The following is a 23,313-nucleotide window of genomic DNA, read 5'->3' on the forward strand; positions in this document are numbered from 1 at the left end:
TTCTGTGACTGTTTGCCCTCCACACTTCTTGAGATCCCCACTTGGAACACATTTGTGGCTCACAGAATCAAGCTATTGCTTGTCATATAATCGTGGATTTTTAGCTTACACTTTCTGAAGGGCAAGAAGCAAAATGTCAAAACAGAAATCCACTACACACAATGATATACTGTTAGAATATAGGTCTTGGGAACACAGTGGAGCACAAGAGTTTTATATTGATTCTGAAATTTGATTCCAAGAGCAGACCTACACATTCATAAGAATCATGAGGTACAGCCCTAGACAGACTGCACCACTTCAGAATGCAGGTGGGGGAAACGACTTTACTGAGTATTTCTCCATGCAAAAGACTCCCTTTCTTAAGAAATGTAGCCTTGCATTCTAACTTTGCCTCCTTGCTGATGCATTAGTTCTGATGCAGAAAAGCATTGAGTTATGAAGCTGTTCCACTTGCACTCTAAAGCAATAAAAGAAATCATGGAAGACTGTGTTATAACAGTGTCCTACATGTGTAGAGTTAAAGGGCATTTTGATATGTTCTTAGTATAAAAAAACTGATCTCACTGGACTAAGTATGTTAAATGCCCCTTTATAGTTTGCTCTTCTTTTTATCCAGAAAATGTAACAACACTAACTCAAAAAAATTATCTTTTAAAATACACTACATAGCTTGAAACGTTCAATTTATTCTTCAAAAGAGAAAGTTACTAAGATTAAAAGAACACCAATGAATGAAAGAAAGGCTTTAAACCATTTCACAGGAGAAGTAATCGCAACATGACATTTTTCACATACAACTCAACTTTATTTCACAATGAAAAATAGGCAGAAGGATGCAGAATGAAGGTGTCAGGTACAAATTTGCTTTGCAATTTCCAAGCAGCCTGAAACCCAGCAGACAATGTAGCTGTTGATTAACAAACACAGAATTCTACATTGTATGCCAGGTTCAGGCCCCAAGACTGGCTGCTCTTCTTTGATATGTTACTAAATCAATACTAAAATTGATGGTGCCCATCCAAATAGCATATGAAGGGGATCAGTGAACTACTACTAAAAATAGTGGAGATCACTATGCTCACAATCCAGTCTACTGTGGTTTCCCATTCAATGCCCCCCAGCTTTCCTTTAACAGAGCCCTGCTGGAAACCCCCAGAAGCTGCTGTGCACAGGCACAAATGTCACATTTTAGCAAGTGTGCCCAATATAAGTGTGAGCCAGATTACATTATTACATGTCTCAAACAAATATACATTCTGCTTCTGAACTGAATAAAAAGAACACAGTTGCAAAGTCTTATCGAAGTTCATTTGGGGAAACATATTGTTACAAAGAATTCCTGCTTGACTGTATGAGATCTGAACAACAGACTGCGATTATTGTTAGAGACAGCAGCTGGTTGCTGTGCATTTTGCCTAGAATTAGCTACTGTTTATTGTAAATCGTGATCATTTCTATAATAAAATTATAGGCCTCTACATGAAAGGCCTCCTTAAATCCAATCAGAAACATAAAAGCCTTTCACTGGAAAGTGGGATCATTTTATTGAAAATCATTTCTAGACATAGCTCTGGACATTACTGAATAATTTTATTTTGTATCATGGAAAAGTAACAGCAGTTCACGGTATCCAAATAGTCATCAGTGAGGAGATGCCACAAGATGTCTTCAGAGACCCAGTAGCCAGATGTAGCTGCTGACTGAGAAAACAGAATCTACACTGACTACTGAGCGACTGATGAGCAACTAAAATTTCTGGACCAACAGCACCTCCACCATTACGCCAAACCTGTGGAAAAAGAATAAGAAGGAATTATCTAGATTTTGTATCTTTGTAAAAGAAACAAAAACTAAACACAAACCTCAAACCCACCACTCCACACGTTTTTAAAGAATTACACATTCCCTCACACTCAGGCATTGCAATAAGGCTTGCTAAGTTAGGTAACTTTGACTAGATCCTTTAGGAAGCACATTTGGATGTCTTAACATCTCCTCCATATAAGGAAATCCATAACACGTCATAGTAAGAAATAGTTCTTATACCAAATTATCATGTTTCAGTGATGTATAGAAAGGAAATGTCATCCAAAACCCACCAGCCAGATATATATATAACTGTTACCTGTTTCGCAAGATACAAATCCTAGTACTCGTTCTTACAATTGTTCAAGGGTAATCTCAACATGGCACCATATTAGACCAAAATATCAATATAATATAAACAAGGCAGTGGAAAGGGAAGGGGTGAAAGAGGGGCAAGTACTTTAAGATTAAGGTACATTTCTTTTTAAACAAACCGCTCATTGAATATATTGCATAGTAATCAATTGCGTACACATCACCTGAAGTAATTTCCAAGCACTTGCTAAGGCAGATCGTACTTAGTTTTTAAAAGATATTCAATAAAGTTCTGCAATTTAGCACTTGCAATTACTTGTGTTGTAGAAAGCTTTCAAAATCAGTAATAATTTTAAGAGATTAGAAATATTATCTATATCCTATAATCTAACCTACGATTATTCACCCAAGGGGATTCCCTACACAAACTAACAAATTCTAATCTTCCAGATTTCTTTCCTATCATTTGCTGCTTCCACATTTTCAGATTCACAAATATAAGACTGAATGTGGCAGTATTTGTTTTTATAATGGATGTTGCTACTGTTCTAACTTTTAGCAACTGATGAACCAGCTAAATTAAAAACAAGACAACTAAAGAGTGGATACTCATTCTCTGTTTCATTCACTGGTTTAAGATGGGGAGTTTTGCAAGTGCCTAAGTTTGACTGGATTGTGCCCATAATGTGTTTGTTCTGAAACCCTTAATGTCTAATCTCTGCGTAAGAGGAACCTACCAACAACTAGTCCAGCAGCTTGTCCTCACAATGGCTTTACAATGCTTTGGGTCTACATTATAATTTGCACTGGTCAGATTTGAGGAGTTACTTGGTGAAGCTAGTCAGATTCACTAAGTAGTTACTTAGCAAAGCTATAGCCATAGGGTAATGCATTTTGTTGAACCAATAAGAGCATCCAATGGAATAAAAAATAGGTCAGCAAATAAAATTATTTTAAGAGACACTCCACACACACACACACACACACACACACACACGTACTCGTTTTCCTGTATATAAGTCTCCACTGTAATAAATGAACATGGCTGTGTGCCTGGTCAGGCCTAACAGAGCAAGTGTTTAAGATTCACTACATCATGATACACAAAATCCTCAAACCTGGCTAAATAGTTGAGATTCAAGCAAATATTTCCTGCTGCTATTCTAACAAGAGCTGAAAAACACTATTCAAAGTCGGAGAACATGTGCATAGCTTAAATGAGGGGGGGAATCAAATCCAGAGCACCCCTTGATAGGCTCCTTTTTAAGCTAATAAGATGTCTAATTAACAAACAGAAGAAGGAGACTGTACCCAAGAGAAGGTCAAATAAATATTAAGCAAAATACAACATCATTATTGTGCAACAACACAAAGGCAGCTGACTCAAGGGCTTGTGAGTCATATCCCAACACACTCAGGCCTGTTCTAGCCTGAATCAAAGCACAAGTTTGCCTGGTATGATTTAACGTTCTTAAAACTGATCAATCAAATGTACATTAGACTGATGCACACATTAGGTGTTTTTTTTTAATAAATCTGGGGTGGTGGTGGAAACAATTAAAATGTATGAATTATGTACACACACATAAAGAAAAACAGGGAGAACACAGTTTCCTGCTTGAACTGCCTTAAGTAAATACAGCAAACAGACACACTTAAACTTTGGAATTAAAATTTAAGTTCATTTGGAAGGGCAATCTGCTGCAATTAATTGTAATTATGATGGCTCCAAAAACTACTTTACAGTACTGGCTTCTTGAATGAATAAAACTGTTGCACCCGAAGCGTCTGCCAACCCACCAGATTCCTACCACTTCTCACTGCCAGCTCTCTATGCAACCCTATTGTATGAGCAAAGCTCCCCCCCCCAAACTATGAAGTGGACAAGCCACTGCTTGTATATGAGCTGTACTTATATACTTTGGACCTCTAGCAAAGCTTGCGATCACTTTGAATGGCAAACACCTTAGAAGTCTTACAGAACTTCACATACATTACAACAACCCTGTGAAGCAGGTCACTTAATGCCCGTATATTATATAGACTGGGACCAGAGGCAAAAATAACAGTGAGCTCAAGGGCAGTTAGTGAGTTTGTGGCTGGGGTAACATTTGAAATGGGAACCTCTCAGCTCACATCTGGAGCTAAATGTGGCATTGAGCAAGTGATAATTAAGTCACCCATTTTTTAAGAAAGTAAGTTGAACAGCATCCAGGGGAACTACAGTGCTGGGTGGATGGGGGACATTTATTCCCCACCGGTTCTCAAGCTGCTATTTGTCCCAAGGGCACCTGTATGTTTTGCCACATAATCTCCCCTAGGAAGAAATGATTAGCACCCCCATTACCCTCTAGTCCCAACTAGATATGACCCTGGTTATTACTGCACTCCCAGTATTATATCTAGCTGTGCCCTTAGCCACTACCTTACACGAGCTTTCATTACGTAGGTCAGCTAAGCAAGAGTATACGGTTGCCACCTGCCAGATTTCAAACAAGCTGCCACCCAGATTTTATTTGTAATTCAGCCTCAAGTGTGTGAAGCAAAGGGTAAATATTAGGTTTTGCAAACATTAAAAAGGTATATATACAAATAAACTGTGGCTTTTTTCTCTTCCCTGAAAGAGAGCTGGATTCACAATGTACCAGAGATATGCTAAAGGCAAGAAATGTATCAAATCTCTGAGATTCTGCCCACCTCTCTATTCTTTGTTTATTCGTCATCTTGGCTTCAGTAATGATTTTATTGTTGTAAGGAAGAAGGTAATGTTGACGGGGGAGCTTATAAATGGAAGGCTGCAACATCCACAGTGGCCAGTAAACCCTGGGATCCTGCTGCCGACTGGGGACATGGAGGTTTCTCCCTTCCTACGCCAGGTATTGCAGCTACGTGCTTACCCTGCAGCTGAGGGAGGGGGACATGAACCCACCCACTCTTGGCTTTCAGTGTGCACAGCCAGGCACATGTGCAAACTCCACACCTTGTTCCTCTACATGCACTTGGCAAGAGTAAGGGTATGTTACTTAGATGAAGCACACATGAAGCATTAACTCCTTTTATACTTGCATTATGCAATATTTAGGAAATTTTGTTTCTTAGTTCAGGAATTCAGCTAAACAGATTACTGTGTGGAAAATGCACAACACAACACTCATCTAGACCAGTAGGAGGGTGCAGATCGCATGAATCATAGATGTAGCTTCCCCCCCCTCCAAAACAAGACGACATTTTTGTACAACTTTGTGTTATCACAGATGTGAGCTACCAGTTGAAACCTGGGTGCCTAATTAAAGCACATTCTTGCAAACTTGATTTGCTACTGTTACATACTGAACTAAGAGCCTGCATACCTTAAGAAAGGATCTATGATTTTTGTAATGATTCCAGCTCTTGAATACCTGAAACCCTGTGACTGTATTGGTCATACACACTCCTAACAGCTGATGGTCACTTGACTCACACTAATTAATAAAGTGCTCCATAAAATAAGTTTCAGATTGAACTAAATGTAGCCAGGGAAATTCCTGTCCAAGGCACTTTTAATCACTCTGCCAGATAATACTAGTATGAGCAGGCCTGAAGAGGTGGGTGGCTGGCACAACGCTCTAGAGCGAGTTCCCAAAGGCAAAACCACTGGCATGCCCATAAAGACAGACTCAAACTAGTTTTAATTGCTGATAAACGTAATTAAGTAGCTAGCTTTATCCTTGGTTATCAATAGGAGGTTCCCTGGAGGTTTGTAAACGATACTTGCAAGCAAGCTTGACAAAATATTTCAGATTCCTTAGGCACCAACATAAAAATTTTAGGAATTAACTTTACAGAGAACTCAACATGGCATCAAATTCCTGGGCATCAGGTATCTGGGCTTCTTCCAACTCCACTACAGATCACAAATACGTCAAGACCGTGCAGCATGCTACTTTTTTCTGTTGATGAAAACTCATTTTGTCTGGCAGTAGTGGACAAACAGCAGCAGCCTTAACCAATATGACCTATTACATCAGTTGAACACTGTAAATACAATATATAATATATAGATGTGGTACAACATGCTGTGGCTCACCACTGCCCACCCCCAATATATCCAATATCCTGAAAATCCATGGGCCACAGTCTAGGGAAAGACAAAACTTTCTGTCTCAACGTATTTCCATTTTCTATTAATATATGTGTGACATTGCTGCTTTAATGCTAGATATCAGCACTACATTTATAAGGCTCTCTAAGAGCCAGGTATGTTGCTGTGAGAGCTGCAGAAAAGATGAAGGCGGCAAATTTGGATACTTATTTTTCCAACGCATCCTTGCAGCTCATTGGCTATGGGTGGCTGAAAATATATAAAGCATGTACCAGAAGCAGCTGCTTGCCTAGTTTGGAAAGTATGCATTAGACTGTAAGAGCTCGAGGCACTGAGCATTTCTGAAAGATGACCAATTTCATAAAAATCACCCTACATCTTATGAGTCCATTCCATAGACAAGATTTTCAAGACTTCAGTACCACAGCCTATCAGGTAAGATATAATTTCATAATATTTATATACTGCTTGATTGTAGAACAAAAAAAAAGCACAAAGCTGTTTACAAAAAAATGGCTTACATCCCAAGTCTCTCCATAGCTCTTCTGCACATTGTATTTCTGCTGAAAATGCAAGAAACAGAAGGTGCTCATATGCCCTGTTCCTCCATTCTCCTCCAGGCTGTAATGTATGCAGCCAACCTTAATCAGAATGGACATTTGTGTGAACTGTCCCCACTATAGGTGCCAACTTCTAGGGACCAAGGTCCCTTCACCCCCCCCCCCCAAGTTGAGGGGCATTGCCATTCCAATGGTATGCATATGCTGTGTCTTGTGCTTATGCGGGATGGGGCTATCCAAGTTGGTACCCCTGCTCCCCACATCTGGGACACAGGTATCTTCTCTTGGAGTAGGTGTGCAACTTTCTGTGTTATATGGTAAAGAAGCAGAGAGAGAGAGGGAGGGAGGGAGAGAGAGAGAGGGGGGGGGCAAGTCATTCATCATTTTACTACTGCTCCTCCACCCAGAGTACATTGCTAACATGCAAAGATAAGCCAAGTAAGGGCATTATATGCTTTATCCTCTGAAACTATGGGTTCATTTAAAACTCTGTGAGCTGAATAGATAGGAATGTCACTGAGGAACTTAATCTAGTATTCTGCCAAAAAAAAAAAAATCTTGCTTTTTAAGCTGGTGAAAGCTTCTTGATAGACGAGAGAAAGGTGCTGACTCCAGAAAAGATTACAACAGTAAATAAAACATAGTAAATAAAACAGGAGTGATGACATAAAGGTGTGGTCCAGTGTGAGAACATGGTTGAGCAGCAGTAACTCCAAATCGCAATTGCCAATGACTTTGTGAGCCCCAGGCAACCCTTTAACATCTCTGCCAAACTTACCAACCAGGGTAACGTTTCCTTCACAGGATCTTAGAGTCACATCAAGATTCCTTGTGGGAGAGGAGCTAACATTCCCACAGATTTATCCAATACTTGCAATTGATGGGTAGCTTGAAAAGGTTAAGCAACCAACCACAATCCTCCTAGAAGCCATCTCAGAGTCAGGCTCATTCCAAGATGCACCCAGTTTAATAACATTAGCAAGCACAGTAATTTATCATTACAACAGATCAGGGAGTACTTTGAGAATTCCTAAAGCATCTTGTGAGTACAGTCCACTTCTCACTTCTAAAAACTTGAGAAATTTCCTTGGGATGCTCCTTAGCTTTCAGTTTACTGTAAGCTAAATTTCCCCCCTTGCAGAATTTGGCAGACATGGTATCATCAAAAACTCCACTTCCCTACCCTCCTCTTAAACCTCACCTGCCTTTTTCCCGTTAGCATTCTGCTTCCTGGGTTCAGAATAATAGTAATATAATAATTTATTACTTATACCCCACTCATCTGACTGGGTTGCCCCAGCCGCTCTGGGTAGTTTCCAACATAACACAGCAAACATCATACATTAAAAAAACTTTCTGATATAGGACAGCCTTCAGATGTCTTTGGAAAGTTGTGTAATAGTTTATTTCTTAATAACCCCAATGCATAAAGGCAGTAAGCGACAGGTTCCAAAAATTTTGTAAGCTAGATAAATAAAGACTGTCAGTTTTTAAGAAGATTGTTGATAAATATTCTAATCTTGTTAAGGTTACCTAAATAAATATTTAGCTCTCAGCCTATCAATTTTCCAATGGCAACAGAATACGTATATTGACAAGGTAATCCTCATTTGCTGCAGGCATTTTAAAAGCTGACTAGCGTATACAGCAATAGCAATATCTAAATGTCTCTCACTGCTAAAAGGAAATCTGTAAATTTGATGCAACTGTGGGAAAAGTGCAGGTTTGAGGTAGATAGTTTTATCTCAAAGCTTGCCTAGGAGACCTTCTTTGTGTATTACTAGAGACTGGTTTCCAGCTATGATTAATAAAACTAGAGTCAAATAAATACAAGGATGAACCAGAGACCTGAGGGTTTTTAACTGTTTAGGTTTTCCAGCAGGAGGGGTCAATAAAAGCTGTTCATTAGTGTGATACAGGAGCCCTTTTCTAACAACAAGCTAGAGATATGATCATACACAGGTGGAAAGAGAATGCTGAGAGCAGCATAATGGTGGTAGGCTCCAACCATGACCTATGCACATTTGTTCAAGTTCTGATTAGATTCTGTTTTTCAGCATTCCCAATCATCTGGAGACCATACATGCATTCTGGTACATGCATAGGAGATACCTCACTGTGAGTCCTGCAAGACTGGCTCCTTGCTCCTCTGGCCCATCTCCACGTGGGGCTTTGACTGCCTCCAGTTACAAGGTCTGCTTCTGTTGTTCATGATATCTACAGACCATTGGGATGGGCTACTGCTCTAGAATTCTTGCTAGGGCAAGTTTTCATTTTGGATTTCATTCTGGTTTTTCTAAATATTTTTTATTAATTTTCATAAACAGTAACCAATCAAAGCCGTAAGAGATAGCCACAGGAAAGAAGAGTCAGCAAAAGATTGGTTTGTTTTTGCTGCTAATCTGGGTTACTCTTGAATTGTTTGATTTTATTGTATATTTGTTAATATGAAATGTTTTCATTAGTTCATTGCTTATATGACTATTTGATTTTTATGTACTGTAAAAGCTACTGATTTATGCGAAACATTTTGATGCTGTGAGACACCTTGAGCATGGTTTACTGTGGAAAGACAGCATATAAATAAATGATGATCTTGAATGAACAGGGTCAGGGACAAAACTTGTGATCCCACTCCCTTCCATCTATGTGAATGGATATCCTCAATTTGTTATCTGAAAAGGGCTAACTTCATTTCTAAAGATGACCAACAACTGCATCCTGCACAGCACTGAGTCTATATCAATTTTGGTGGCTGCTACCATGAAACTATCAATAAAGTCTCCAGAGATATAGTAAAGAAGTAGTGTACAGTAGCAAGGCAATATTAATGCCAAGCCCCCAAATTAGCAGCCACTAAGCAAAGCAAACTCAAATGATGAAAAGTCATGCACATTTTGTATTTTATTGAAATATACAAAACACTCGCTGCCTATTGAATGTTTCCCTCTCAGGCGGATGGTAAAAAAGTTTAGACTTATTCCCATTAACTTCTCATTATTCTATGGCTAGGAAATTATTGATGAAAGGAAAAAATAATAATTCATGTAATTATATGGGGATGCAGAAACAGGAGAATAACATTTCCAATAGCCATTACAATCTGTATGCTTGCTCTCTATAGTCATAGAAAACAAAAGGAGCTCAAGCCAATGAGAAATCCTGAAGACAGGAACAATGGAGGACAGAAAGCCCAAATAGATTCACCACATAAGCAGAACACATGGGGGGAGGCATGTGGAAAGGTGTAGAGATATTGACAGAGGCAGAATGTATCACGGGATAAGTTCAATATGTGGGTTGAATTTAGAAGACAATGTTGAGGCTTTTGGCACGAGGAGTGAAATTTTCCTAACACTGTTAAGAATAATTTTCAAAGATGGTAGAAACAGTATTTGCTGAAAGATGTAAGAAATTTCAGCAAGCCCACACAGTATGGGGATGGAGGAGGGAAGAAGATGCCTAGAGATGGAGCATTGCAAGGACTGAAAAAACAGTGATTAAAAAAACAGCTACAAAGAAATTACTGGGAAAATGGCATTTGAAGTGAATGAAGCAGAAGGAAGAAGACTAACCCAAGAATAGGTATAATAAAAGGTAGGAGATGATAAAGGGGAGAAGCAAAAACATTGAGTTGACAGTTGGCTGCAGCATCAAAGAGGCTTGAGAACATGAATTCATAGGCAATGGTGATGTCCCAATTTCAACCTTTCCTCAAGCCAAGCTCAGCAGCACAGTTGCAGTAATAAAGAGGTTAGAATCAATGTGTGGAATTAGTATTTTCCCGAGCTCTCCACTAACAAACACACTGACCAATAGGAACACAAGAGCAGTCCACACTCTAATAGCAGCCTGCAAGAGAGTGGGCTATAGCAACCAGCATAGATTATATTGGAAATCAAAGCACTCTGGATTCCTCTTATGTAAAACTGTAGTAAAACTTAGCATGCTTTGTCTAAAGGGATATTATCAGTGTACTCAAAACTTTTCAAACTGGGCCTCCTTAACTTACTCTGCCTTCAAATCCACCAGTAGCCATCCTTTGGCAGGTGAGCGCACAGATTAGTGTTAGGATCTGGGACACCTCTCTAACCTTGGCATTAGAAGACAGCACTACATCTCAGCCTCCCTATAAAGATAGCTCACAAAAGGAAGAGACAAGGGAGAGAAGGAACTGCTGTGGTCAGAAGGACCCAAATGGCTTCTGCTTCTGCAATCTCCACAGTTAGTGTAAGTTTTGGTAGCTGCAGCACAAAACTTTTTCTGCTCAGTATACAGTGGCTTTACCTGCTACAGGAACTTCTCTCTCTATGGAATCTGGTGGTTTTTGTTCAGGTGTCTTGTGCTCCCTTTTAAGGGAGACTACTTCACAGTATGCAGGAAATCTTCTACTTCTCCTGTGCTGCAATTAAATGGGCTCTTCAAATGTACTAGAGCTAGCCCAGAAAGGGCAAATAAGAACTTGTTTTGAGGGATCACATTTTGGTCATTGTTGCTGGCACCTCCACTTACATTTGAACATGTTTTCTTCAATGAATGAGTGCAGTAGTTTCCACTGGTGGATCTAAGCATTCACTTTACCAAGAAAGAACTTTGCCATCATAACTACTTCCTGCCATCTGCTTAGGAAGTTTTACTTCTTCATGAGTAATGTACATCTGTTTACATTCTTACAGGAATGTACTTGTACATTTGCTGTATGCTTTGACATATAATTCTTTGCTTTCACTTAGTAGACAGACTCCTTTCCGGGAACTAGAAAAAACTTCTTAGTTATGTGCAAGAAACGTACCTTCTGCAGGTGTACATACAATCCAACCCCTACTGTAAAAGGGTCTGGGCAGGTGGCTGTGGTTTGGCAAGAATGGCATGGTGAGCCAAATGGGGATGCCTGGCAGCCCTGATTAGGGGATTTGAACCCTTGTCTCCCTGCTCCGACTCCAACATTCTAACTACTACACCACATTGGCTCTTATCTTATTCTTATCTGTTTTTGCCAACAACTTTGAAATGATTAGGACTGAGAAGCAACCTGTTTCATACTATGGAAGGCTTAGCCCAAGCAAGACAGACTTGCAGTGCACCTTGTGATTGAGAAGGCATTCTAGAGTATACCAGTACCGTTACAAAGTTCACTTTTCACAGTTGATGTTGGTTTCCTTTAAGATGCTTTGAAAGTGACTCGGCTGACCACATCCACATTCTGAAATACCATTTTTGAGAACTCCCAACGAAGCTCCAGCCAAAAGAACAGGAACTGACTCATTTTACAATGCCTGTTCAACATGTAATCAGTTTAGAGATTTTTGGCCAAAGTTACAGACAGGAATCGTGAGGAGTCAAAGTAGGAGACCCACTTACCACTTAAAACTGGCACACATACCACTGAAATTTAAGTGCAAGAAAGATGGCCGAAAGCGGTGCAAAACCAAACTGCACACAAGCCACCCCAGATTTATCATTACACAGTTAACTGCCCGTGTACCTTCTAATACACAACACACAAACACTGATAAACCACTCCTAAATGCTACATCACCTAATAATAAAGAAATAACAGAAAAGGATGCAGAAGGAAAAACACATCACTATTTGAAGGCACAAGTGGTAGAAATTACAAGCACATGGCCTATAGACTCAAAAAATGGAAAGGGTAAAGAGTCAAAACACAGAAAACAGGCATGTGGTGTAGTCCTCTTCAATGTGGTAGCTTTGCACACATAGACAGGTCATCATGTGGGGATCCTTTCAAACTACCAGTCCTCACATTCACCATGTTCAAAAGAAGTAGAGAGAGAGAGAAATTCAGGGTAGAGCCTACATTACAGCCCATGTGAGAAAGAAGACAGAAGTCTGCTCCACCTTTCTATGGTAGAGACCACCAAGAACCTCCAGGCAAGCAGATCTGAGCATTCCAAAGAAAGAGAGAACAGCAAGTATATTCGGAACTAGAAGCTAAGGAGTCAACAGCTTCCTGTCTCTTGTTCATTAAGAAGGACGTCTTCACAGGAATGCCACACAGAAAGGGAATCTCAAAATCAGGAGAAAGTTCATTGCTTATGTACAAGTGGATGGGCAGACCTGAAAGGAAAATGGGAACAAATCTGAGGAAATGTTGATAGAATCAACATTTTTTGGAGGATTCAGAAAATGAAAAAGCACTAAGCTGCTGGGGACACCTATACTGTAACCATTCCCAAGGTAAAGCATCTTGGATTCCAAATATAAGCAGCAATATTAGAAAGTAAGATGATAAATGTAGGACTGTTAAAAATGAATTCATCCTTGATGCACCTCACACCTGCACTGTCCTCCCAGAATACCCATGTTGTGCCATCTCTGTAAACCTTCCTTAAAAACTCATTTCTTATGTGAAGCTTTTGACTTCACTCGTCATGTCTTAATTGAGCATCAATTTACAACTGTCGTGTTTGGTATTAGCTATACTGAATAATTCCTCTGAAAAAATCACCACTATACAGTAAGTGTGCTGTTTGTCAAGCCCATTGAACCAATATTTTTTCGTGTTCACTAGAACATAATGTGTTTTGTGCATCCTTAAGAATTATTATTTTTTAAATTTTCCAGGCAGTGCAAGAGCTTCTGAAAAACTCAGCTATAAGTGATAGACAATGGTGACTGTCATAAACAGCCAGACTACTATAATATCTTTAAAACTCAAACAGTGTTCTAAAGTGGAGCTATACACACATCTATGCTAGAAATGAGATCCTGGCTGTGTTTGAAGCCAGCGGAAACACAGCTTTAAATTGCTTTTGTTTTAAAAACACAGTGACAACCAATGCCCATTGAATGTTCTTTTCCCCTTCTTTAGTAGGCATCTTCAAAGTATGATAGCCCCATATCAAAGAGCTACATATCCTGAGATGAATTTGTCCTGATTACAGTTCAGGAAAAATGACATGAAAACCAGAGGAAATTAAAAGCAACACAACTTGCTTGTCAAACTTAATATGTGACTAGCACTTGCCTGGGGCTACTGAGACTGGCATTAGGAATACAGAATAATTGTCACTGTACAAAATGTATTCTGGCAATAAAAGATCCCAGAAACACACTGAATTATTGTTGTATTTCCCACAGGAGAAGATTATAAAATATACAGTACAGCAAATAACTGGCATTTAAAAAGGATCATCAGCATGGATTCCATTTCACTTGCAGCGAATACTAGTAATACAGTTATTTTAGCATGCCAACTGAATGTGTGCTTACTCAGAAGTAATTCTTACTTACTCCAGTGTGTCTTAATTCTTAATAAACATCTTTAGCATTGAATCCTATGGGCTATTACAGTAACTTTCTCATATCTAATACATCTCTAATGAATACAACACAAGTACATCTGGGCTAGGGAAGGTCTAGCTCAGGTAAGTTTTGATAAATTATATTTACTGGATAGTTTATTTGTTTAGTCAGTTATTCCAAATATTTTTAATAGAATTGCTACTTAATACCTTTGTACAGCACCTAAATTTAAGGGGCAAACACTACACTTTTTGCAGATACTTGTTACAGATGCATTATGAATTCTTTAAACAGAGATTCATATTATGCAAAAAGTTATTGCAGACAAGTATAGTTACTTTTACTGGACATAAAAAGAGAGAAACATACCAATATAAGTAAAACGATTTTTCCATGCTGCCATACATCTTACCCCTGCTAGCATACCTAAGAGCTAAATCTGCCACCACAGAACCAGAGCTTCTCAATTCCTAGCTGGATAAAATAAGGTGCTATGATCTGCATTTCCTGCAAGAGCTATAAATGAATTATTCGAGCCACAGCAGCATTACTGCTACACAACTCTGTGATCCCTAGAATCCACACATAACTGATATTTGCTGGGTCTACAAGTGTACCAGCACAGAGACATCTTGTGCAGCACAACAAAGCTATGGATCAGGACCTAAATATGTAACAATATGTGAACTCATCCTAAGATATAGGATACTTAATGGTCAAAACCAATACACAATTATCAACATGCAAGCCCAGTAAAATCAATGAGCTTGGGCACTCCTAACTTCAAGAGAAAGCACATAGGTAGTCCCTGGTGTTTTTCCACCCACCCACAGACAAACAGCAGCACCAATGCCTCTCTCAAAATTCCCCTCCTTTTAATGTGGAACTTTGGCATTATCACTTCTGTCATGCCAGGTCACTAACCTAACTTTGGAAAGGCCGAGGGCATGAATGCCCTTGCTACCACTCAGACTAAAGCAGGGAAGGGGAATCTTGTAGTAGGGATGCATTTCCTCACATCACTTAGCCTCTGTCTGTCTTTAAACTTGTAAAAAGCAAAAGGCAAGATAATGCATATGGTGTTCCATTCATCGTGGGGAAATGCAATGTCATAATGGAAAGTGGTTAAGCATTTCAGACTATAAGGGAATGGGGGGGGTCACTATGAGATGCTTCACAGGAAGTGATTCATAAATGAAATAATTTTAAGAAGCAAATAGAAACATTAATCTAGTTGACGTACGGTAACTTGATTTAATTGGGGCACAAGATATTTAGCCTTGCACATGTTGTATGCTACAACAGCAGCTAGAATACTCATTGCAAAGTACTGGAAGACACAAGATCTACCCACACTGGAAGAATGGCAGATGAAGGTGATAGACTACATGGGCTTGGCAGAAATGACGAGCAGAATCCGAAACCAGGGAAGAGAAGCAGCGGAAGAGGAATGGAAAAAGTTCAAAGATTATCTAAAGAAATATTATAAAATTAATGAAAATTAGAATGATGTTGGACTGGAAAGTAAATGGTTACTATTAGTAACGGTTAAGACAAGGAGAATAAGCAAGATTAGATTAAATCTAAATTAAAATAAGGGAAGATTTGCTGAATAATTGATTAGAATCTGGAATACAGAAAAGGGAGGCACGAGGAAGTCGGGGAAGAAAGGTTTAAGAAATTAAGATATGAAATGGTATTTGTTTTTCTTTTTCTTTTTTGTCTTGTTTTTGCCTTTGTTTGTTTAAGTATTTGTTGTATTTATGTTATGTTATGTTATGTTTATGTGGTTATAAAAACTGATTAATAAAAAAATATTTTAAAAAAAAAGATATTTAGCCTTGCACATGTTGTTGGGTCTAAATCTTAGCGAATGCTTTTGAGAGAGAGGGGACAAGGTTAGTGCAGAAAGTGCTTAAAGGAACGTTATTTTGCCGGCCGACTTCTAAAAAATGCATGTGGGCACAATGGTTCCTGCAGCCGTGCCAGGACTGTACATCTGAGGGTCTTGCCATATGGAGAACTCCACCTTAACATATTTGAAGATTATCTGAATTACTTGGGAAATTGTAACACTAAGCCTTAAAAACCCTGTTTTTAACCAACCAGGTTTTTAACCCTGTTAAACCAAAATAGAATAAGAGTATTCTGATAGAACTTACAGGGATACATGTTTATGACTAATCTTAGGCTTGGATTTACTCAGAAGTAAGGCCCATTCTGTATAAGGTACAAGGCAGATAATTGTAAATAGGACTGTAGCCTAGTTTACAGCTGATGGCATCTATTTTTATTTCAGTTCAATCAACCAACAGGCTGAAAGTGAACTATCTTGGACTATGTCAGCACTTGAGAATAACTCATTCTTTAAAAAGGAACAACCAGCACCATATTAGAAATGCTTAACTACTGTGAAGTCTTTACCTATTAGAATTTAATCAGGAAGGACAATTGCTGAACTACTACAACCACAATACTTATATATTTATCACTTTTCAAAGAATTATCCCAGAAAGCTTAAGGAAGATGGATCCTGTCTGCTCAGGTAGTTAAGAAGAAGATAAATGTGTGATTAATGTGTGGCTTGTTTCAAAATTTGCAAATGTCACGCAACTCAGAAGAGCAAAACCATTAGCCATTTTCCCCTACTGCAATATGTGTTCTATAATACTTTGTTTCAAAAAATTTATACACCACTAGGTTGTATAAAAATAAAATCTTTAAGGCAGCTTACAGAAAATGAAAAATATATTGCTAAACCAGTAACTTTACAACTTTAGGAATACATGACTTGCTTACAGAATCAGCAAGTCTGTAGCCACTTCTAACAGCTTGCTCCACCTGCTTTGTATGCTACCGCCATACCATGTTAGATGAATGCATTCCCAAGGGTGCTTGGTGCTCCATTAATTTTGTACATCATAGTGCAGAGGTGAGGTCTACATTAAATAGGGTCTACATTTCTCCTGCAGTAGGAAGAAATGGAAACTTGCTCATAGTAGTCATGGCCAACAGTTGGGAGGAGGGACGTTTATGGGCAGAAAATAGATATGGTATATTAATTGGAATGGCACGTGGAATTATGGAAGATGACAGCCAGAAACATTTAATTTTTGTCATTGCATACAAAATTGCCCAGTAAGGAATGGGTGAAAAGTAGGCACATTGCTGGTAGACCTCTGAGCTCTATATCTATTTATTGATTGTTATAAGACAGATTTTGCCTACTGATAAGACAACCATCACCTATCCTAGTACAGCTAAGGCCATGACTCACTTTGGCCTGCCCTGTTAATTTATTGACACTAAATTGGTTCTTATGATCCTTTGGTGATTACAAATGAGCCACCAACTTTGTCTTACTATACAGTCCTACACAGTATAGTGTATTTTGTGTGTTGTAAAGCAGATATAAAAAGAATGTGATATTTTGAAGTGATATTCTAAAATCCTGATCCAAATATTATGAAAAATTGTTATGCTATTTCATTCATATAGGTGTAAATGCAGATCAGGTAATTTGAATTTCCAAGGAATCTTTCAAAATCAACTGGCAACCCAGTGGCACCAAATGCACATGAAGGTACTCATGGTAAGGACATTGGTAGAAGATGAGCACCATACACCAACTATATTCATTTTCTAAAGAGATTCTTTCAAGTTATATTGCACTGGTTTCCCCAGCAGTGAAAAGATGCAAGAGAAGAATCTATATTGCTTGAAACATTCATATTATTATTAGGGAGGGAGGGGTGAGTTAATTGCTCTTGTGAATGAGGACAGGTTCAAACAACATTTGAGTTCAGAACTTCCACAGAGGTACTCAAATAATGTTATCTGACTTTGTTCACATAATAGATTCTCAGCTGTTCCCAGAACACACATATGTGGGTCAAATAAACTGGGCAATCTATTTATGACTACAATTACTGTAATTCTAGCGGCACTTTTTCTAGCAACCACCAACCAGTCAATTTTTAAAAGAATGGCTCTTTTATAAGTTCCTTTTCACTCATTCTCTCCAGCATCCAGATTTTCAGAGGGTCTTCCTGGCAAGTGGAATATGAAAGCACTGCTGTTCATTAATTAAAATCACATTTTAAGTCTTCCTCATTGTCAACTACATCAGAGGTCAAAGTGGGATTTGAAATTCGCCACAGAAATACAATGCTTCAAAGAAAAATTAGGGATCAGAGAAGGCCACTTTGGAGAGCATTTAACTCTGTCTTCACTTTTAATACTTCAGAACAGGTACATCACACGGAGAGACTTTTCAAAGTGCAGTGATCAAACAAGATAAGGTAATTTTGAGTGACAACATGTCTTGCTTCCTTTAAGTGCAAGAATGTGGAAGGAGCATGGATAAAATTACCTGTTTCTTAGACTGCTAACATAGGAAGTTTTCACTTATAATGCTATCTTTTATGAGTGGCAAATACATTGTGAAGCCTTCCAAACAGTTTGCTTAAGACTAGCAAGCAGCCTTTTCCAGGTGTTCATTGGACACACCTTAACTAGAACAAGAATGATTGCCAAGGTGGGGTTCTCATTCTTCCTGATTTACTAGGGAACAAGGCTGTTAAAATACATGCTTATCTGAAAGTCCTTTTTTTTATTGCTCCCCTTATTAAGAATTTCCTGCTTATTTTTTACCTTTTAGACAGCAATCTATATTTTTACTGAAAGGACTCTTTATCTGTGAGCATTTAGTAGGAAAAAAGAAGGAACTATTCTGAAAAGTGTTAGAAAAATACAGAACAAAAGCAGGTCCTTTCTACCTTTTGCCATATGTCTCAAACAATGGAGTACTGAAAACATCACTAAAACAATTAACCCTGGCTATACAAACAAGGGGGGGGGGGAGAGAGAAAAGAACTGATTAAGACTAGAGACAGAACATTTTACACAGTCTTTACCTAGACCAGCCTCAATTAAGTCATTTCCTTCAAAAGTATAATTAAAATAAACTGAAAAATAAAGGTGAGACATTACTACACAGAAGTCTACCCCGCAATTTAAGTAAACTTAATGTTATTGACTAAAAGGTAATTGTTTCCTCTATTTGTTTCAACACAACATGTTCTAAGAAAAATCTGAAAATGAGCTAATTGAAGGAAGTATGACTAACAGAGAAAAATATTTTTCTGTTAGCTCATGACATTTTTATTATACTGGAAACTTCATTCAAAACTTATGAACACTCTTTCAGGTTTCTTATGTCCTGTACTATGTACTTGCTTTTCTCTGCATTATTAGTGTCAACATATTCAACAAGTTCCACTTTATAAAAAAATAAAATAAAATAATTGTTATTGAAATGGGGTGCCAATTTGTGCTAACTTTTTTGTATTAGAACATGACAGACTGATATTTCAGGATGTCTTCCTGTCAGTAAGTATGTTGCAAGTCGTCAGTGGAAAGAAAAACTAGCAGTTTAACTAGAGTCTCTTTCATTTCTAAAGACAGCTTATTATGAATTTAGACAGTACAAAATAGTTCTGCATTGGAGGGAGAACATACTATTCAATTTCCAATTAACAATTTCCTGCCTCCCCACAAAAAATCCTGAAAACATTTACCTTTTCAATCAGTTGCATGCCTCTTCCCTAAAACATCACCACAGAAACATCTCAACGTTTTTTTAAACATGCTACCCCAAAACAGATTAAACAAATCATTTCTATTCTCCATTTCAATTCAGTTATTAGTTAGAAACCTGAAAATCTGGACGTAATTTTAAACACAAAACAACAGACTATCTTTTGCAGTAGGTAGCACCACTTCTCACTTACCCATTCCGAGCAAATAATACTTCCTGGTGAAAGGATTTTACAGCTTCCGTTAACTAAAAAGCGTTCAGCACTACAGCTAGACAAGACAGATTACAAAATGCTTTTGTCAGAAGGCAGCGTGAAAGTTTCTCCCCCTACAGTTATGTTCCAGAGTAAAGAGCCATCAGCACTCCATTCCTGTGATAAAAACAAGGTAACGACAAAGGAAAAGAGGCTCAGACAAGTTCCTGTCAAAGATTCTTAACTGCAGTCTTCTGAAAATAGTAAGCAATCTTAAAGTGACAGTTACCAAACTCCAAGGTGACGCTCATTAATCCAAATTGGCTGCAGCTGGCTTTATTGTCTACCATTTGGCTTGGTCAAGCCCACATGAGTGTTAAACTTTATCACATGTTGCTGAATCACCGCCTAGCCTCATCATTGCAAACTACATGTAACTAAGCAATGCGAGCGAGGAAAGCTTCTACTAACTCGAAGGCAGGGAGTTCTTATACACAGCCGCCAATTAGCTCTTGCCCAATCACAGGCTGCAACTAGTTGCCTCAGTCACATGACAGGGCAGTCCTCACTACAGCAGAGAGATTTCTGAATTAGTTGGGGTTACACAAAGGACACTCATTGGGAGGGGGAAGCAGTGAGTACAAAATGAAAACGCCCAGGCTGACTGCTGTTAAGTGCTTTAAAGCAGGAAACTCCCTCGCTTCATGCAGACACACAAATTCAGAACAATGTCTACTACACATGAAAATTAGTCAGGAGCCCTAAAATCCTGTTTTATAAATACATTACACCTATTTATGCTGCCCACTGCCCTGCCAATTTTCCTGCTTTCACTTAATTAGCGATCACTTAAAACTGATCCATTTCATAGAAACAAGCAATCAGGTACGATTAACAACATTATGATCTTAAGGAAAGAAACTTGCACCACCACAAACCACATTATTTATTCTTCATGAACGTAATTAGATGTGTGTGCATATTAGCCTGAATAGCAACTTGAACAATTATTTTATATGCAGATTGGTGACAGTCAAGTATATTCTCATGTTTAGAAAAACAGTTACTCTTAATTCATGATACTCTGAATTTCATTCCATGCATTTAATTCTATTATTTACTAGCCTCAAACAATAATAGAATGAAATCACTTTTTCAGTACTGCTACTCCAAATTTTCACAAAACATTGATGCGGTAAAATAGCTATTTCAGTATTGCTCTAATAAAGTCAAAATATATAAGATATGTAATTTAGTTCTGAACCTGAAGATTTGCATGTGGTTAAAAGCATCATATGGCTACCGCAGCTGCTGTAAAAACTGGAGTACCTTGTAATGTTTCGTCCTCCTGTTATAGTTGGCCAATCCCAATTTATGGGCACGAACCATATGCCAGGACAAACCATAAGAGATGACTCAAGTTGCCTCGCCCCCACAAAACAACAGCCCTCTTTAGCAGGGGAAAGAATAACCCCTTATAGGTATGACTCAAAAAGCCTTATGCTATATTCAGAAAATGCATTAAAATTACTCTGGAGTGCTTTCATATCCTGGGATAGCAATGCAGGAATTTGATATCCCAGACTAAATCAGAACAGCTTGTCCTGGAGTAACTTCTTTTTACACCAGAATTATCTCCAGAGCACAACATGCCACAGAGAAAAATATTCTGTTTGAATAAGCTATAATATGTTCAAACATTGCATTACAATCTTGGATCACTCTAGACAGCCATGTTGGTACCTGCCTGACTAGAGCAAGAGCCAGACTTAGAAGGCAAATAAATTAATGCATACATATGAACCAATCTAATAACCTAGTTGTAGATCCTATTGAAACTCAGCTTTATACAAATTACATGAAAAAATTATAATGCCCCGAGAGAAACACCTATTTATATATTTCAGGATATATTTCCAATCAACCAACTCTGGACTGTCAAATTCCAAATATATTATCTGTGATTTCACTTTGCTGCAACCATGACATGTCACAGATGCATTACTACTTAGTTGTGTCACATGGCTGCAGTAGAATGAAATATACAAGGCATACTTTACAGCCAAGAAAATGTATGTTTGTTTGTTTGTAAAAATATTTTAACACATCACCCTTTTATAGGCTACCCTTTCCAGTTTATTTTTTATTGCTTTGGGGGAAAATAATTTCTGGAAATACAGGCATTTAACTTTAAGTTTTTCTATAAACACCTTATAATAAATACATTTCATATTAAAACCAGCAAATGCCTTTCATAAATGATGATATGGAATTGAGTTAAGGCATGTTAGTACTTGGTGGTTCTTGGTAATACCCACAGTATAGCATATATAAAAATATCAAGCTACGTCTTTAAATCAAACAAAAGCTTCGAAAGTTATTTTAAAGCTTCTTTTAAATCTTATTCATTACACTTAAGAAGAAATTCAAGGTAATTTAAATTTGAATAGTGTTTTCTTACAATTCTAAGGATAATCTGTATGAAACTGAACTCACATCAACTTTTAACAATATCTGCTTACAAGTTCTGAGGAGTGTGTATTTATTTAAAACATATGCACAATAAAAAAGCTATTGTCTTGTAAGACACATTGCTCTCACTTTCTTACTGAGATTCTACACACATACAGAAATCCATCTACAATAACTACTCCAGGTAAATTCTTAACACATCAAAATGAAAAGGTAAAACAAGAAGCAAAGAAATACAAACAAATCCCCCTTAAATTAACCTCGCTAGACTTTACATTAGTCTATACATTTTAATAAATATATAATGATGTAAACAACCATCTTCGTCTTGCACCCATATAACCTCTATCACAGGAAAGAGCACTTCATCCAGCAAATTGTAAACAGCAACAAACACAACAATTAGGCAGGTGTCCAAGGCACACAAGAAATTTAGAGATTACAGTGCAATTTTGGTCTCAAGATTGCTAGAATCCAGTAAATAGGATGCCCCCCTTTTTACACTAAGTAGCATTTGCAAGAATAATTTATTAAACATGCAAAGAAAGACCGAAGTTTCTCCTCATATATAAATTTTAATACATGCAGGTATGGACTACTATGGTCTAATTTGAATGGGGTGGGTGGGAGTGGATTAATGGTGAAATAATTCTCAAATGTGGACAATCCCAAAGAAAAAGGACATAGATTATTTAATGGAGTGCTGCTTTTATAAAACGTGTCTCCTTTTTACAGAATTTCCAACCAAGTAAGATTCTTTGGGAACACTAAACCAAATTAGAATTTTGCAACCTAAAGCCTTCTCTTGCTTCAAAAGAATGATACAAATTATATGATGTTCTTAACTAATGTGTTAATAGAATTCTATAAATCACACTCCAGATGAGTATCTTGAAGCCCATCTATATTAACACTCTAGTGGCCCAAATACAGAAATATAAGGATTGTGCACCAGCTATAACAAGGAACTGCATTTCACTGCAACTTCAGTGCTCCTCAGCCAGCAGCTGTGATT

General features: G+C 38.0%; 2 long non-coding RNA genes across 2 annotated transcripts in view; one reads left to right on the forward strand and one right to left on the reverse strand.

Moving 5' to 3' along the window:
* Positions 1–669: 669 nt before the first annotated feature.
* The window catches only part of LOC310762097, a 67,100-nt gene continuing 44,456 nt past the window's right edge, over positions 670–23,313 (reverse strand). The window contains exons 3-4 of the long non-coding RNA XR_014547855.1: positions 19,827–20,003; positions 670–1,792 (exon numbers count right to left, since the gene is read on the reverse strand). This is a non-coding gene — a long non-coding RNA (uncharacterized lncRNA). The remainder of the gene's footprint in view (positions 1,793–19,826; positions 20,004–23,313) is intronic.
* On the forward strand, positions 12,575–19,815 carry LOC310762107. Its single transcript, XR_014547867.1, has 3 exons — positions 12,575–12,966; positions 16,334–16,579; positions 17,533–19,815. It is a non-coding gene; the product is annotated as an uncharacterized lncRNA (long non-coding RNA).

This window comes from Podarcis filfolensis (genome assembly GCF_964270895.1).
Source record: "Podarcis filfolensis genome assembly, chromosome: 4".
NCBI lineage: Eukaryota > Metazoa > Chordata > Lepidosauria > Squamata > Lacertidae > Podarcis > Podarcis filfolensis.